This window comes from Pieris rapae, chromosome 1 (genome assembly GCF_905147795.1).
Source record: "Pieris rapae chromosome 1, ilPieRapa1.1, whole genome shotgun sequence".
Classification (NCBI taxonomy): domain Eukaryota; kingdom Metazoa; phylum Arthropoda; class Insecta; order Lepidoptera; family Pieridae; genus Pieris; species Pieris rapae.
This window is the reverse complement of record NC_059509.1, coordinates 10,856,313-10,870,144: the sequence shown is the minus strand read 5'-3', so window position 1 is coordinate 10,870,144 and position 13,832 is coordinate 10,856,313. Positions and strand designations below refer to the sequence as shown.

At 39.2% G+C, this 13,832-nt stretch overlaps 1 protein-coding gene and 26 non-coding genes across 28 annotated transcripts in view; 1 reads left to right on the top strand and 26 right to left on the bottom strand.

Moving 5' to 3' along the window:
* Positions 1 to 48: 48 nt before the first annotated feature.
* On the bottom strand, positions 49 to 167 carry LOC123689701. The gene has a single exon (XR_006750613.1). It is a non-coding gene; the product is annotated as a 5S ribosomal RNA (ribosomal RNA).
* A 128-nt stretch (positions 168 to 295) lies between these two features.
* On the bottom strand, positions 296 to 414 carry LOC123689699. The gene has a single exon (XR_006750611.1). It is a non-coding gene; the product is annotated as a 5S ribosomal RNA (ribosomal RNA).
* A 128-nt stretch (positions 415 to 542) lies between these two features.
* Positions 543 to 661, bottom strand: LOC123689698. Its single transcript, XR_006750609.1, has one exon. It is a non-coding gene; the product is annotated as a 5S ribosomal RNA (ribosomal RNA).
* Positions 662 to 789: 128 nt separating this feature from the next.
* On the bottom strand, positions 790 to 908 carry LOC123689697. Its single transcript, XR_006750608.1, has one exon. It is a non-coding gene; the product is annotated as a 5S ribosomal RNA (ribosomal RNA).
* Positions 909 to 1,036: 128 nt separating this feature from the next.
* Positions 1,037 to 1,155, bottom strand: LOC123689696. The gene has a single exon (XR_006750607.1). It is a non-coding gene; the product is annotated as a 5S ribosomal RNA (ribosomal RNA).
* A 128-nt stretch (positions 1,156 to 1,283) lies between these two features.
* Positions 1,284 to 1,402, bottom strand: LOC123689694. The gene has a single exon (XR_006750605.1). It is a non-coding gene; the product is annotated as a 5S ribosomal RNA (ribosomal RNA).
* A 128-nt stretch (positions 1,403 to 1,530) lies between these two features.
* LOC123689693 lies at positions 1,531 to 1,649 on the bottom strand. Its single transcript, XR_006750604.1, has one exon. It is a non-coding gene; the product is annotated as a 5S ribosomal RNA (ribosomal RNA).
* Positions 1,650 to 1,777: 128 nt separating this feature from the next.
* On the bottom strand, positions 1,778 to 1,896 carry LOC123689692. The gene has a single exon (XR_006750603.1). It is a non-coding gene; the product is annotated as a 5S ribosomal RNA (ribosomal RNA).
* Positions 1,897 to 2,024: 128 nt separating this feature from the next.
* On the bottom strand, positions 2,025 to 2,143 carry LOC123689706. The gene has a single exon (XR_006750617.1). It is a non-coding gene; the product is annotated as a 5S ribosomal RNA (ribosomal RNA).
* Positions 2,144 to 2,271: 128 nt separating this feature from the next.
* On the bottom strand, positions 2,272 to 2,390 carry LOC123689691. Its single transcript, XR_006750602.1, has one exon. It is a non-coding gene; the product is annotated as a 5S ribosomal RNA (ribosomal RNA).
* A 128-nt stretch (positions 2,391 to 2,518) lies between these two features.
* Positions 2,519 to 2,637, bottom strand: LOC123689690. The gene has a single exon (XR_006750601.1). It is a non-coding gene; the product is annotated as a 5S ribosomal RNA (ribosomal RNA).
* Positions 2,638 to 2,765: 128 nt separating this feature from the next.
* LOC123689688 lies at positions 2,766 to 2,884 on the bottom strand. The gene has a single exon (XR_006750600.1). It is a non-coding gene; the product is annotated as a 5S ribosomal RNA (ribosomal RNA).
* A 128-nt stretch (positions 2,885 to 3,012) lies between these two features.
* LOC123689702 lies at positions 3,013 to 3,131 on the bottom strand. The gene has a single exon (XR_006750614.1). It is a non-coding gene; the product is annotated as a 5S ribosomal RNA (ribosomal RNA).
* A 128-nt stretch (positions 3,132 to 3,259) lies between these two features.
* On the bottom strand, positions 3,260 to 3,378 carry LOC123689687. Its single transcript, XR_006750599.1, has one exon. It is a non-coding gene; the product is annotated as a 5S ribosomal RNA (ribosomal RNA).
* A 128-nt stretch (positions 3,379 to 3,506) lies between these two features.
* On the bottom strand, positions 3,507 to 3,625 carry LOC123689681. The gene has a single exon (XR_006750594.1). It is a non-coding gene; the product is annotated as a 5S ribosomal RNA (ribosomal RNA).
* Positions 3,626 to 3,753: 128 nt separating this feature from the next.
* LOC123689705 lies at positions 3,754 to 3,872 on the bottom strand. Its single transcript, XR_006750616.1, has one exon. It is a non-coding gene; the product is annotated as a 5S ribosomal RNA (ribosomal RNA).
* Positions 3,873 to 4,000: 128 nt separating this feature from the next.
* On the bottom strand, positions 4,001 to 4,119 carry LOC123689708. Its single transcript, XR_006750620.1, has one exon. It is a non-coding gene; the product is annotated as a 5S ribosomal RNA (ribosomal RNA).
* Positions 4,120 to 4,247: 128 nt separating this feature from the next.
* Positions 4,248 to 4,366, bottom strand: LOC123689685. The gene has a single exon (XR_006750598.1). It is a non-coding gene; the product is annotated as a 5S ribosomal RNA (ribosomal RNA).
* A 128-nt stretch (positions 4,367 to 4,494) lies between these two features.
* On the bottom strand, positions 4,495 to 4,613 carry LOC123689684. The gene has a single exon (XR_006750597.1). It is a non-coding gene; the product is annotated as a 5S ribosomal RNA (ribosomal RNA).
* Positions 4,614 to 4,741: 128 nt separating this feature from the next.
* On the bottom strand, positions 4,742 to 4,860 carry LOC123689710. Its single transcript, XR_006750622.1, has one exon. It is a non-coding gene; the product is annotated as a 5S ribosomal RNA (ribosomal RNA).
* Positions 4,861 to 4,988: 128 nt separating this feature from the next.
* On the bottom strand, positions 4,989 to 5,107 carry LOC123689703. Its single transcript, XR_006750615.1, has one exon. It is a non-coding gene; the product is annotated as a 5S ribosomal RNA (ribosomal RNA).
* A 128-nt stretch (positions 5,108 to 5,235) lies between these two features.
* On the bottom strand, positions 5,236 to 5,354 carry LOC123689682. Its single transcript, XR_006750595.1, has one exon. It is a non-coding gene; the product is annotated as a 5S ribosomal RNA (ribosomal RNA).
* Positions 5,355 to 5,482: 128 nt separating this feature from the next.
* Positions 5,483 to 5,601, bottom strand: LOC123689716. The gene has a single exon (XR_006750627.1). It is a non-coding gene; the product is annotated as a 5S ribosomal RNA (ribosomal RNA).
* Positions 5,602 to 5,729: 128 nt separating this feature from the next.
* LOC123689715 lies at positions 5,730 to 5,848 on the bottom strand. The gene has a single exon (XR_006750626.1). It is a non-coding gene; the product is annotated as a 5S ribosomal RNA (ribosomal RNA).
* A 128-nt stretch (positions 5,849 to 5,976) lies between these two features.
* LOC123689707 lies at positions 5,977 to 6,095 on the bottom strand. The gene has a single exon (XR_006750619.1). It is a non-coding gene; the product is annotated as a 5S ribosomal RNA (ribosomal RNA).
* A 128-nt stretch (positions 6,096 to 6,223) lies between these two features.
* On the bottom strand, positions 6,224 to 6,342 carry LOC123689695. Its single transcript, XR_006750606.1, has one exon. It is a non-coding gene; the product is annotated as a 5S ribosomal RNA (ribosomal RNA).
* Positions 6,343 to 7,623: 1,281 nt separating this feature from the next.
* Positions 7,624 to 13,832, top strand: part of LOC110994343 (putative epidermal cell surface receptor) — a 31,112-nt gene continuing 24,903 nt past the window's right edge. For both annotated transcript variants that reach the window (XM_022260945.2, XM_022260938.2), the window contains exon 1: positions 7,624 to 7,760. The gene's annotated coding sequence lies outside the window, so the exon portion shown is untranslated. The remainder of the gene's footprint in view (positions 7,761 to 13,832) is intronic.

Here is a 13,832-nt window from a genome sequence, read left to right as displayed (position 1 = left end):
TTCCCGTCTCGTCCTCGCCCTTCGTCCAAAATTTTTCTTAAAACAAAAAGCCAACATCACACGGTGTTCTCAGGCGGTCACCCATCCAAGTACTGACCGCGCCCGACGTTGCTTAACTTCGGTGATCGGACGAGAACCGGTGTATTCAACGTGGTATGGACGTTGGCGAGGGTCCGATCGAATCGGTGCGACTGACTGTAATAAAACCAAAAAATTAACAAAAACAATAGTGATAAGCAAGGTACTTTCTTTTTGCAACAGCAATGACACATGTTGATGAACCGGAAAAACAAAAAGCCAACATCACGCGGTGTTCCCAGGCGGTCACCCATCCAAGTACTGACCGCGCCCGACGTTGCTTAACTTCGGTGATCGGACGAGAACCGGTGTATTCAACGTGGTATGGACGTTGGCGAGGGTCCGATCGAATCGGTGCGACTGACTGTAATAAAACCAAAAAATTAACAAAAACAATAGTGATAAGCAAGGTACTTTCTTTTTGCAACAGCAATGACACATGTTGATGAACCGGAAAAACAAAAAGCCAACATCACGCGGTGTTCCCAGGCGGTCACCCATCCAAGTACTGACCGCGCCCGACGTTGCTTAACTTCGGTGATCGGACGAGAACCGGTGTATTCAACGTGGTATGGACGTTGGCGAGGGAGCGATCGAATCGGTGCGACTGACTGTAATAAAACCAAAAAATTAACAAAAACAATAGTGATAAGCAAGGTACTTTCTTTTTGCAACAGCAATGACACATGTTGATGAACCGGAAAAACAAAAAGCCAACATCACGCGGTGTTCCCAGGCGGTCACCCATCCAAGTACTGACCGCGCCCGACGTTGCTTAACTTCGGTGATCGGACGAGAACCGGTGTATTCAACGTGGTATGGACGTTGGCGAGGGACCGATCGAATCGGTGCGACTGACTGTAATAAAACCAAAAAATTAACAAAAACAATAGTGATAAGCAAGGTACTTTCTTTTTGCAACAGCAATGACACATGTTGATGAACCGGAAAAACAAAAAGCCAACATCACGCGGTGTTCCCAGGCGGTCACCCATCCAAGTACTGACCGCGCCCGACGTTGCTTAACTTCGGTGATCGGACGAGAACCGGTGTATTCAACGTGGTATGGACGTTGGCGAGGGAGCGATCGAATCGGTGCGACTGACTGTAATAAAACCAAAAAATTAACAAAAACAATAGTGATAAGCAAGGTACTTTCTTTTTGCAACAGCAATGACACATGTTGATGAACCGGAAAAACAAAAAGCCAACATCACGCGGTGTTCCCAGGCGGTCACCCATCCAAGTACTGACCGCGCCCGACGTTGCTTAACTTCGGTGATCGGACGAGAACCGGTGTATTCAACGTGGTATGGACGTTGGCGAGGGTGCGATCGAATCGGTGCGACTGACTGTAATAAAACCAAAAAATTAACAAAAACAATAGTGATAAGCAAGGTACTTTCTTTTTGCAACAGCAATGACACATGTTGATGAACCGGAAAAACAAAAAGCCAACATCACGCGGTGTTCCCAGGCGGTCACCCATCCAAGTACTGACCGCGCCCGACGTTGCTTAACTTCGGTGATCGGACGAGAACCGGTGTATTCAACGTGGTATGGACGTTGGCGAGGGAGCGATCGAATCGGTGCGACTGACTGTAATAAAACCAAAAAATTAACAAAAACAATAGTGATAAGCAAGGTACTTTCTTTTTGCAACAGCAATGACACATGTTGATGAACCGGAAAAACAAAAAGCCAACATCACGCGGTGTTCCCAGGCGGTCACCCATCCAAGTACTGACCGCGCCCGACGTTGCTTAACTTCGGTGATCGGACGAGAACCGGTGTATTCAACGTGGTATGGACGTTGGCGAGGGAGCGATCGAATCGGTGCGACTGACTGTAATAAAACCAAAAAATTAACAAAAACAATAGTGATAAGCAAGGTACTTTCTTTTTGCAACAGCAATGACACATGTTGATGAACCGGAAAAACAAAAAGCCAACATCACGCGGTGTTCCCAGGCGGTCACCCATCCAAGTACTGACCGCGCCCGACGTTGCCTAACTTCGATGATCGGACGAGAACCGGTGTATTCAACGTGGTATGGACGTTGGCGAGGGACCGATCGAATCGGTGCGACTGACTGTAATAAAACCAAAAAATTAACAAAAACAATAGTGATAAGCAAGGTACTTTCTTTTTGCAACAGCAATGACACATGTTGATGAACCGGAAAAACAAAAAGCCAACATCACGCGGTGTTCCCAGGCGGTCACCCATCCAAGTACTGACCGCGCCCGACGTTGCTTAACTTCGGTGATCGGACGAGAACCGGTGTATTCAACGTGGTATGGACGTTGGCGAGGGAGCGATCGAATCGGTGCGACTGACTGTAATAAAACCAAAAAATTAACAAAAACAATAGTGATAAGCAAGGTACTTTCTTTTTGCAACAGCAATGACACATGTTGATGAACCGGAAAAACAAAAAGCCAACATCACGCGGTGTTCCCAGGCGGTCACCCATCCAAGTACTGACCGCGCCCGACGTTGCTTAACTTCGGTGATCGGACGAGAACCGGTGTATTCAACGTGGTATGGACGTTGGCGAGGGTCCGATCGAATCGGTGCGACTGACTGTAATAAAACCAAAAAATTAACAAAAACAATAGTGATAAGCAAGGTACTTTCTTTTTGCAACAGCAATGACACATGTTGATGAACCGGAAAAACAAAAAGCCAACATCACGCGGTGTTCCCAGGCGGTCACCCATCCAAGTACTGACCGCGCCCGACGTTGCTTAACTTCGGTGATCGGACGAGAACCGGTGTATTCAACGTGGTATGGACGTTGGCGAGGGTCCGATCGAATCGGTGCGACTGACTGTAATAAAACCAAAAAATTAACAAAAACAATAGTGATAAGCAAGGTACTTTCTTTTTGCAACAGCAATGACACATGTTGATGAACCGGAAAAACAAAAAGCCAACATCACGCGGTGTTCCCAGGCAGTCACCCATCCAAGTACTGACCGCGCCCGACGTTGCTTAACTTCGGTGATCGGACGAGAACCGGTGTATTCAACGTGGTATGGACGTTGGCGAGGGAGCGATCGAATCGGTGCGACTGACTGTAATAAAACCAAAAAATTAACAAAAACAATAGTGATAAGCAAGGTACTTTCTTTTTGCAACAGCAATGACACATGTTGATGAACCGGAAAAACAAAAAGCCAACATCACGCGGTGTTCCCAGGCGGTCACCCATCCAAGTACTGACCGCGCCCGACGTTGCTTAACTTCGGTGATCGGACGAGAACCGGTGTATTCAACGTGGTATGGACGTTGGCGAGGGTCCGATCGAATCGGTGCGACTGACTGTAATAAAACCAAAAAATTAACAAAAACAATAGTGATAAGCAAGGTACTTTCTTTTTGCAACAGCAATGACACATGTTGATGAACCGGAAAAACAAAAAGCCAACATCACGCGGTGTTCCCAGGCGGTCACCCATCCAAGTACTGACCGCGCCCGACGTTGCTTAACTTCGGTGATCGGACGAGAACCGGTGCATTCAACGTGGTATGGACGTTGGCGAGGGAGCGATCGAATCGGTGCGAATGACTGTAATAAAACCAAAAAATTAACAAAAACAATAGTGATAAGCAAGGTACTTTCTTTTTGCAACAGCAATGACACATGTTGATGAACCGGAAAAACAAAAAGCCAACATCACGCGGTGTTCCCAGGCGGTCACCCATCCAAGTACTGACCGCGCCCGACGTTGCCTAACTTCGATGATCGGACGAGAACCGGTGTATTCAACGTGGTATGGACGTTGGCGAGGGACCGATCGAATCGGTGCGACTGACTGTAATAAAACCAAAAAATTAACAAAAACAATAGTGATAAGCAAGGTACTTTCTTTTTGCAACAGCAATGACACATGTTGATGAACCGGAAAAACAAAAAGCCAACATCACGCGGTGTTCCCAGGCGGTCACCCATCCAAGTACTGACCGCGCCCGACGTTGCCTAACTTCGATGATCGGACGAGAACCGGTGTATTCACCGTGGTATGGACGTTGGCGAGGGAGCGATCGAATCGGTGCGACTGACTGTAATAAAAACAAAAAATTAACTTAAACAATAGTGATAAGCAAGGTACTTTCTTTTTGCAACAGCAATGACACATGTTGATGAACCGGAAAAACAAAAAGCCAACATCACGCGGTGTTCCCAGGCGGTCACCCATCCAAGTACTGACCGCGCCCGACGTTGCTTAACTTCGGTGATCGGACGAGAACCGGTGTATTCAACGTGGTATGGACGTTGGCGAGGGAGCGATCGAATCGGTGCGACTGACTGTAATAAAACCAAAAAATTAACAAAAACAATAGTGATAAGCAAGGTACTTTCTTTTCGCAACAGCAATGACACATGTTGATGAACCGGAAAAACAAAAAGCCAACATCACGCGGTGTTCCCAGGCGGTCACCCATCCAAGTACTGACCGCGCCCGACGTTGCTTAACTTCGGTGATCGGACGAGAACCGGTGTATTCAACGTGGTATGGACGTTGGCGAGGGAGCGATCGAATCGGTGCGACTGACTGTAATAAAACCAAAAAATTAACAAAAACAATAGTGATAAGCAAGGTACTTTCTTTTTGCAACAGCAATGACACATGTTGATGAACCGGAAAAACAAAAAGCCAACATCACGCGGTGTTGCCAGGCGGTCACCCATCCAAGTACTGACCGCGCCCGACGTTGCCTAACTTCGATGATCGGACGAGAACCGGTGTATTCAACGTGGTATGGACGTTGGCGAGGGACCGATCGAATCGGTGCGACTGACTGTAATAAAACCAAAAAATTAACAAAAACAATAGTGATAAGCAAGGTACTTTCTTTTTGCAACAGCAATGACACATGTTGATGAACCGGAAAAACAAAAAGCCAACATCACGCGGTGTTCCCAGGCGGTCACCCATCCAAGTACTGACCGCGCCCGACGTTGCCTAACTTCGATGATCGGACGAGAACCGGTGTATTCAACGTGGTATGGACGTTGGCGAGGGAGCGATCGAATCGGTGCGACTGACTGTAATAAAACCAAAAAATTAACAAAAACAATAGTGATAAGCAAGGTACTTTCTTTTTGCAACAGCAATGACACATGTTGATGAACCGGAAAAACAAAAAGCCAACATCACGCGGTGTTCCCAGGCGGTCACCCATCCAAGTACTGACCGCGCCCGACGTTGCTTAACTTCGGTGATCGGACGAGAACCGGTGTATTCAACGTGGTATGGACGTTGGCGAGGGAGCGATCGAATCGGTGCGACTGACTGTAATAAAACCAAAAAATTAACAAAAACAATAGTGATAAGCAAGGTACTTTCTTTTCGCAACAGCAATGACACATGTTGATGAACCGGAAAAACAAAAAGCCAACATCACGCGGTGTTCCCAGGCGGTCACCCATCCAAGTACTGACCGCGCCCGACGTTGCTTAACTTCGGTGATCGGACGAGAACCGGTGTATTCAACGTGGTATGGACGTTGGCGAGGGAGCGATCGAATCGGTGCGACTGACTGTAATAAAACCAAAAAATTAACAAAAACAATAGTGATAAGCAAGGTACTTTCTTTTTGCAACAGCAATGACACATGTTGATGAACCGGAAAAACAAAAAGCCAACATCACGCGGTGTTCCCAGGCGGTCACCCATCCAAGTACTGACCGCGCCCGACGTTGCTTAACTTCGGTGATCGGACGAGAACCGGTGTATTCAACGTGGTATGGACGTTGGCGAGGGACCGATCGAATCGGTGCGACTGACTGTAATAAAACCAAAAAATTAACAAAAACAATAGTGATAAGCAAGGTACTTTCTTTTTGCAACAGCAATGACACATGTTGATGAACCGGAAAAACAAAAAGCCAACATCACGCGGTGTTCCCAGGCGGTCACCCATCCAAGTACTGACCGCGCCCGACGTTGCTTAACTTCGGTGATCGGACGAGAACCGGTGTATTCAACGTGGTATGGACGTTGGCGAGGGACCGATCGAATCGGTGCGACTGACTGTAATAAAACCAAAAAATTAACAAAAACAATAGTGATAAGCAAGGTACTTTCTTTTCGCAACAGCAATGACACATGTTGATGAACCGGAAAAACAAAAAGCCAACATCACGCGGTGTTCCCAGGCGGTCACCCATCCAAGTACTGACCGCGCCCGACGTTGCTTAACTTCGGTGATCGGACGAGAACCGGTGTATTCAACGTGGTATGGACGTTGGCGAGGGACCGATCGAATCGGTGCGACTGACTGTAATAAAACCAAAAAATTAACAAAAACAATAGTGATAAACTAGGTACTTTCTTTTCGCAAATGCAATGACACATCTTGATATACCGGAAAAACAAATAGCCAACATCACGCGGTGTTCCCAGGCGGTCACCCATCCTTAATGTGGCATGCAAGTAATTGAACACGAGTAATCTGAAAAGGTTTATAATTGATACAAAAATATCAAAAAGTTTATAAACATCTACTAAATATTCCTTAAACAATAAAAAAACTTAAGTCTCGTGTTTTATATTTGTATAAGTTTAATATTCGCAATTTTCGACACAAACACACGTGCTTTCCTTAAAAACTTTGAATGAATCAACCTGCATCCTATTTCAAATAATGAACACCTTGACCGCATTTAGCTTATATCCTGACCACTTCAGACGTCATCTCACGATAAATGAGTCAAAAGAAAGCCTTCGATTTCCCTTACTATTGTTTCTTATCCCATTCTATCGAATATATTCACTTTGTATCTATTAAATGACGTTTTAGTGAGTCGAGGTGTATTATGTACATTTAGTTTTATAATTATTTTCTTACTTGTGATAATAACGCGTGAAAGACAGTCTTGCCCAGTTGAAATAAAAGGACTAAAAATTGATAAGTAACTCGTATAAACCCATAAACCTTAGCAACCTTTTTAGGCCTGGGCCTCAGATTTCTGTTTCTGTTTATATGGAAAATTTACAACAAACTCCTATGCGAAATTAGAGAATTACCACGTAAATTAATCAATAATTCTTTTATAAATATGACGAATATTTAAATGAATCCTTGTGATTGATTTGGTTCAAACGATTGGTATGACTGAAAACTTAGAGACTAAAAATTGTGGCGGTAAGTTTCTTGCCAGTACTTGCCCGCTCAAACCATTGCGAGCGTAGAACGTATATGTTTTACCAAACTTTCAAACATAGGATATTAAAGAAATTGAGTTACCGCTGTTCTTTATAAGTGATGTTTTTTTAATGTTTTATCATTTTCATGTGTAGTATTCCCACTAAAAATCCAAAAAAACTCAGTCTAAATGTAGTGTGCGCTAATAAAGAAGTATTTTTTTTTTAAAGTAAATTTTTCTAGGCTAAAATATAAATGCCCGATCGAGAACCATTAGTAACAACCAAGATGAGTTTCGCCAGTCGAAGAAAGGCCGTGTTTCTGATGTTTACGGCGAGAAATCTCCGACCGGTCTGCAAGCAAGCGGCAAGCCAGTCCCGCGCGACGGCTCACAGGTACCGCACGTGTTTTTATGTCAAATAAACTTTTACCGACCTATTAAATCGGAAAATATTGTGTTGTGAAGTGTGTGAATAACTTTTGAAATATACAGTGTATTAGGATTGTCTTATTTCTATAACAGGTTTGTTCAATTAATACATATAGCGGGATTATGATGGCATTATGCTTTCATAGTTCCGACATTCCGTCTGCTTTTGATCGTTGTAATGCTTCCTGGATTCTATATTCAAACTTTGTAAATAAAAAAAGGTTAACGGTTCAACCATTAAACGTATTATTATTTATTAAAAAATAATACGTTTATATTTATAATAATACGTTAAAATTATAACTATGTCGGTATGTTGTAGATGTTTGAAGAAAATTGTTTATGATACGTTTTCCGTACGATAGAGTTCAACGAATGGTCTGCGGTTTCAATTGTAGTAAAGTTGAGAAATTTCACTTCGTGACTTGTGTTATATAAAATATGGGGCATACAAAATTATGTATGATATAAATTTAATAATATTCGTTTCTTAAGGCAATTTTTTCGCGCATCACCACTATGTGGATCCAGCTGCCCATTAAAGTATTTCCGAACTAATTCGACTTACTTTAAAGAAAAAAGCGTACCAATTCTTATAAGGCCGGCCACGCACTTGCGAGCCTTTTGGCAGTGAATATCCATGTGCGGCGGTATTACTTAACATTAGGTGAATCAAATAATAATAATAATTCCCTGTAAAATTCGATACGTCCAAAGATTATTCACTAACAAGAAATTTGATAAATGAGCCTAATTCTAAACCAAAATGTGTCCGTAGTTAAATGCTTTATACTTAGCCCACTTCGTACGTTTAGTAACGGTTCATTCGAACACATATTAGTTCAACTGTAGCTAGAAGTTTAAACGTGGTAGCGTCAACAAAAAAAATACTTTGAAAATTATATAACAGCTCATTTTTTTAAATCCGAGGTGGATGCCCTTAAAAATTCGAAGGGTATGTGGGACTCGACCCACACCAAAATCTGCTATTCACAGATTGGATTAGCAATACCCATTCAAACCACCTCGAGTAGTTTCTACAGAGCCGCGTTACGGATATGGAGGATATACCTACTACCTGGTATTTTGCCTCACTTTTCGAATAAAACTTCGTATAATTCATACTTTTATATGCGTAAAACTTACGGAGAAGAAATTGCGAAGTGATTTGTTTTGGTTTAAAAATCTATATAGTATATATAGATTTAGATGGTTGGGCATCAAACAGATGTCTGGAGTTACTACCCTATTTAAAAACTTTTACACAATATATTTATAACACGTTAAAACCATGAACATTTAGTGTAAACTACTACTATTTTTAGATATATAACAAAACTTATTTAGTTAAATCATCGAATTACAATTTAAATGACAGACCAAAACCAGCGTCTCACACAGGCTAACAAACAAAAGTTTAACCAAACAAATTAAATGAAACATCGGTTTACTCATTAGGTATAACTAATTAATAATCTAAACAACCTAATCTAAAAAATAATTATTTCTTAAGTAACACTACTTACATTATCTATTAAGGGGAAGACACTCTGCTTATAATACTATTAAAAATCTGTATATTTCTTAGATAAGATCTTTAGATTGTTGATTATCGGTTAACTGACGTTTAGCTTAATTTGTAGTAGGTATTAAGTTTGTTAGTCTGTGGTAAAAGGCGCACGTTTTGTCTTGACATTTGAAATTAACGTAGATGTCAAGTAATATAATATTATGTAGGTAACTTATGAATATAAAAAAATATTTAATGAATAACTCTAAGCTAAGAGGTTTCAAATCAGAGGTCATAACGGGCGAGAAAACTGGACCTTGAATAATGTGATTAGCAGTTAGCGACCTCTTTACGAAAATAATTTAATATCAATGTAGCTAATACCATAATTGGATTGTCAATCGGCTCAAATATGTTTTTTCGTTAATTTGCCTAATGTAATATGCGAAATGATCCCATTTGCAATTCGATATCTACAGTTTTGTGTTAGACATTACATATGTGTGTATTTAAACAGATGTCGCTTATTATTTTAAGGTAATTAAAGTATTATTTTAATTAATTGTAATTACGTTGTGTACTGTCTCGCAGAATTGAGAATGGGACACATATTTCTTTTATTAATTGAATTTTTTATGCCTACTAAATCGGATGTTACTTAAAATTGGTCTGTTGGGTTGGCGTCTGGACTTCCTCAAGGGTTGACACCGCATGTAGGATCCTGGCATTGCAGGTGTTTGGATAGTGTTTATCACTTCTTTTAAAAAACTTTAGAAAGTAACTATGGACTAAAGTAACTTGTATATAATCTTTACTTGACCCAAAAAAACGATATTAAAAAGGTTTAATTTTATACGCCAATAACAAGCCACAAAAAGTTACCTGATTTTATTTGATACCGACGTGGATACTGCCAGAGGGCTCGCGAGTGCGGTGCGGCCTTTCAAGAATTCGTACGCTCTTGAAGGACCCTAAGTTGAATTGGTTCGGAAATAATTCCATTGGGCAGCTGTTTCCATAAAGTGGTGGTGCGGCAAAAACTGCCTTGAAAAACGGTCAGTTGTGGAGCGACGGACGTCGAGGTGATATGGGTGGAATTTCGTATGCTGCCTCGATGTCCGTTAATGAAACTCAGCTACAGGTATTAATCCGAACGAAACCAGTCAAATCGACAATGACCATACAAATATAATACGACCCCATCTTGACTAGAGAGGCGTTTCTGGGGGTTCTTAAAATTATGTATGTTTAATGACGATGACGAATGACGTTTTTAAAGACTGAAAAAAAAACAATTAACGAAAGACGATTAAAAGAAGTAATGGTTTAAATTTTGTCAAATAGTCCATTTTATTTATTTGTAACACAAAATATTGTTACAAAAACATATAAAAATTCCATCGAAATCATTCGCTCTGAATACAATAGCCTTATCATTATTCCACACAAGTTTACATAACATACGCTTGCCAATGCATACCCAAATTGATTTTATTCAATACTCGAAAAGTTTACGTTACTTGCCCCTTGGCAAGCGTTGAATATTCAATTTGGTGTATTTGAACAAATGCAGTAGGTACAATTTTTTTGTTAAATATACTAACACTTATTTAAGTTACACAAAAAAAAATTCTAATACAGCCCTTGACCCGTTTTGGGTAATCAGCGTGTCCTGTAACTCAAAGGCTGCCAGAGGCTTCCATTCTTTTCTGATGTTAGCACTTCTTGTCCAAGTTGTGCCACCTATTCTCTTTACATAGTCTGCCCATCTCTTTCTCTGTCTTCCTCTTTACCTTTTTCCAGCACAACTAGTTTATACTAAATAAAAATATAAATAAATAAATCGGTGGTATTACCTCTTTAGATCTTGCCCTCAGATTTCTGAATCTGTTTCATGATCAATTTTGGACAGGAGGACCACGAAACAGATACATATCCGGACTTTTCTTTATAAAATTATCTCCATTTAGACATACATCTTTTTATCTCTCTGTCCCTTTCTTTTATCTCTTTGTCTCGCAACATTTAAAATTCGCCTTTTTTTAATTTTTTTAAATATAATAATACATATCTATAATCCGTTAAAAAAGTGTTTTTCTTTAAATGTGTAAAAGTTATGTAAATAAAAGACAAATAATTATAAGTTTAAATATAATAATACATATCTATAATCCGTTAAAAAAGTGTTTTTCTTTTTTTAATTTCTCACCAACCTAACAATCACATTTACAGAAATATTCCACCTTTTCTTTTTTTTATTTTAAAATGTTCTTGGTGTTTAGTTTTTTATACGAGGACTATATATAACATTTATTTTATTTTAACAGAAATTGTTCAAATAATATAGTTTTATATATATATATATATATATATATATATATATATATATATATATATATATATATATTGTAGTGACTACTGAATGCACCTAATTCTACTCAACAGTATTGAATGTATTAAACAATTATTAATTCATTATATAAATATCATATTAGGATTTATTCGTCGATGCACAGATACCAATATAAAACCTCTTTTATATATAAGCTTTGTGCCTTCAAGACTTTAACTCCGCATCTAACATCCACGCGAGCAATGAAAGTGTGCGATGCAGAGAAAGTGACCTTGTTGCATTGAGCTATTTGCAAACAACTTGTTTAAATTTGAATAAATTAACCAATTTACTATATTCCATGATAATTCATTTTGTACGTTTGAAAATTAATTTTAATATTGATTGGGTTATGTAGATATATGTATGTTAGAAATTCACTGTATTTGAACTTGAATTGGAAGCACATAGAGTTCCATAATTAAAAAAACAATCAATTCGTCATAATTATAGGTATGTAAAAGAAAGTCGTGTCAGTAACACTATTATTAATTCACGAAGGGATGATGTGAAAGGGCTGAAAATTGGTGGGGAGGTTGCTTAGAACCAGTAGACGGACATCAAACGGTATCACCGTTAAAAAACAGAAAAGTTACGCCTTAAGAGTATGTATAGACGCCGGCACTCTCTTCAACTGTTACATTGCATTCATTCGTTACATAGCAAATAACATTTCATAATTTGGCTTATATACCGTCTACAATCTGAAAGTATGACTAAAAGACTGGCTTATGAACACACCCTATGCAGCGTTAGAGTTGCTTCTGTGACCTTGTATCTAAGTACACACTTTATTCATTCACTCACACCTTTGCATCCACACACTCACTCATGCACTCAGGCGTGTTAATAACAGTTGAAAAATCGAAAACAAAAATAAATAATATAAAATAAAAGATATAAATATATTTAAGGAATTTATAATTAAGTTTGTTATGGAAAGAGCTGGGAACCTTCACACAGGTATATTTTACTTAAAAGGTTTCCCAAATCTTACTCATTGTAGTGTAAGCGTATGGTTAGTAAAAAGCTAGAATCTTCTATGATTAAAAGCACCCCGATAACTCAGGAACCTTACAGTAGTGATTATTTCATCCCAGACAAGTTATTTCAAAGTTATTAATATTTACATAATAAGTTGGACATTTTAAATTTTTTTATAAACATTTTGCATTAATTCGATTGAGTAACAAGCAATCACGTTAACAATGCTTATTTCCAAACAATAAGTTACGAAACGGCGATTAGATGAAAAACCTCGGCAGCCTTTGAGCCGTGTGAATTCGTACGTTGAAAGTTGACGCCTTAATTTGCTTGGAAATCGTTTTGTTTTACTTGATACAATTGGTCAGATCTTATTTGATGCCGGCCAGAATTGATAATTCTGTCTCGCTGTTCTTGAACTCTTCGTTTTAAATTATTGTTTAGGTTACAACTTTTTTAAACATAAAAATGTTTTTTTTTTATAGAACAAAAAACATTTTTATAGCCTTCGGCAAACGTGCAGAAGGCTCACCTAATGTTAAGTGATACCGCCGCCCATGGACACTCTCAATGCCAGAGGGCTCGCAAGTGCGTTGCCAGCCTTTTAAGGATTGGTACGCTCTTTTATTGAAGGACCCAAAGTCGAATTGGTTCGGAAATACTTCAGTGGGCTGCTATTCAATTTGTTAAATGAAGCATTATCAGCAGTTCCTTACAGTATCCTTATAAACAGAACTAGGTGGCTTATAAGAGTAGTAGTTTCTTGCCAGTTATTATTTCGATTGATGTGGGGACTGAAAAAAGGTAGTTATTTATTGAAAGTTTAATTATTACGCATTATCTAGTTTAACGAAGTTTATTAAAAAATAGACATTTTTTATTTTAAAATGTTGACTGTGCTCATGTGTCGATTTTTTGTGACGGTGTGCACGCGCATCGTAAAAATTTACTCTCATCATTTTTCCCTAACGTGCCAAAAGGTATAAAACTTGAAAAATTGTTGTACAAATTTATAGACTAAATACTCGCCCAAGCTATAAAGGACGTGCCTTTAAAAATGAGACTAAAATTTATATTAAATGTTAATTAGACATACAGTAAAAACCTAACACCAGAAATTTGCGGTAAAGTAAACAATGGCAGGCTTGAGAATGTATGAGGAAATGTGTAGTTGGCGATTTCACGTCACTTGTACTGGGTTCAACGAGCCACTTCACTGAACTGTGAGAAACTGTTTCGCTATACATTTTTTGTATGTTGCTTTTAGTGTGTTAACGAA